The 1,682-nt window shown below is 38.6% G+C and overlaps 1 protein-coding gene across 1 annotated transcript in view; it reads left to right on the forward strand.

Moving 5' to 3' along the window:
* lbh (LBH regulator of WNT signaling pathway) overlaps nucleotides 1-1,682 on the forward strand; it is a 9,695-nt gene extending 8,013 nt beyond the window's left edge. Inside the window, exon 4 of the transcript XR_003293415.1 lies at nucleotides 1,654-1,682. The gene's annotated coding sequence lies outside the window, so the exon portion shown is untranslated. The remainder of the gene's footprint in view (nucleotides 1-1,653) is intronic.

The following is a 1,682-nucleotide window of genomic DNA, read 5'->3' on the forward strand; positions in this document are numbered from 1 at the left end:
CTACTTGGCAACATCATTAGAAAACATGGATTTAGTTTCCACTGTTATGCTGATGATACTCTGTTATGTATTTAATCCAAACCAGATGACATTTCTAAACCGTCCAAATTAGCAGAATATGTTAAAGATATAAAACAAGGGATGACCATTAATTGTCTACTATTAAATTTGAACAAGACTTAGGTATAACTTATTGTACCGAAAACCTGCACACAGAATCTCTTAGAATACAATTTGCAACTCGAAGAACGTACTGTTATGTCATCATCTGCAGTTAAAGACCTGAGTGTTATATTAGACCGCAACGTTGCTTTTGAAAATCATATTTCCAATGTTACGAAAACTGCATTCTTCCATCTTAGAAACATTGCCAAGCTACGAAACATGTTATCTGTTTCTGATGCAGAAAAGCTAGTTCATGCATTCATGACCTCTAGACTGGACTATTGTAATGCACTTCTAGGTGGTTGTCCTGCTTCGTCAATAAACAAGCTACAGGTCGTCCAAAATACAGCAGCTAGAGTCCTTACCAGGTCAAGAAAATATGATCATATTACCCCAATTTTACAGTCTCTGCACTGGCTACCTATTAAGTTCCGTATCAGTAACAGATTATCATTACTTACCTATAAGACCCTAAATGGTTTAGCTCCTGTACATGTAACTGATCTTATGCTCTAATTCATCACACTCTTTAATGTCACAAAACTCTAAATCCACTAAAGGAAGGAGATGATTTTCCTATCTGGCTCCTGAACTCTGGAATAGTCTTCCTGATAATGTCTCTGTTTAAATCTAGATTAAAGACACATAATGAATCTCAATCTCACCCTTGTTCCCAGTTAGATCAGATAAAAGTCACAAACATATTTTTAGCTTGAAATGTTATGAACAGCATCCACGCTGATCCTTCTCCGTCTGTCTTTCCCTGGGATGCCATCTCTAGAGATTACTCCAGACTCACAGAAAGACTTCAGATGACCAACACCTGTGAAGAGATGATGCTGACCCCTGCGATGACCCCAGATGACCCCAACTTGAGTCGACCTGAACACCTGCCAAAGTTCCTCTAAACTGTAATCATTATGATCACACTTGTAATAATCGCTTTATTGTGCATCATGTTAGCTAACTGTATGATTATATGATATTGAACTTGAATAATTACTTGGACACATTCACTTTTGCTTTGTAAAGTATGCACTTCAAGCATTTTCTGTAAAGCGCGCTGAAACAGTGTGTATTGTGAAAAGTGCTCAGTGCTCAGACTCAGAGCTTCTTCAGTGATCAAACATGATAACTTCTTTATGATAGATTATATTGTGATTCTGACAACCTAGTCACAGAACCCAAATGATTTGGCTCAGTGTGTTCACCCTGTTTATTAACATGAATGAAACCCAGTGTGTTGACTGTCGGCATTTTCAGACAATGAAAAATCTAGATCTGATGTTCAGCTTGATGCATGTTGTTCATGAGCAGATAACAGTGTGTTGCTGTGATGTCAATCATCATTCATCTGCTGAAGGAAAGCGCATGAGTTCATCACTTTGACCTTGTTTGTGCTGCAGTGACCCCTCAGTGGTTCAGAGATAAACTACACCGACCCCCAGATAAAACACATGCCACAGCGGCTGGATCATGGAAACACTGACACACACACACACACACACACACACTCA

This window comes from Carassius auratus, chromosome 13 (assembly GCF_003368295.1).
Source record: "Carassius auratus strain Wakin chromosome 13, ASM336829v1, whole genome shotgun sequence".
Classification (NCBI taxonomy): Eukaryota; Metazoa; Chordata; class Actinopteri; order Cypriniformes; family Cyprinidae; genus Carassius; species Carassius auratus.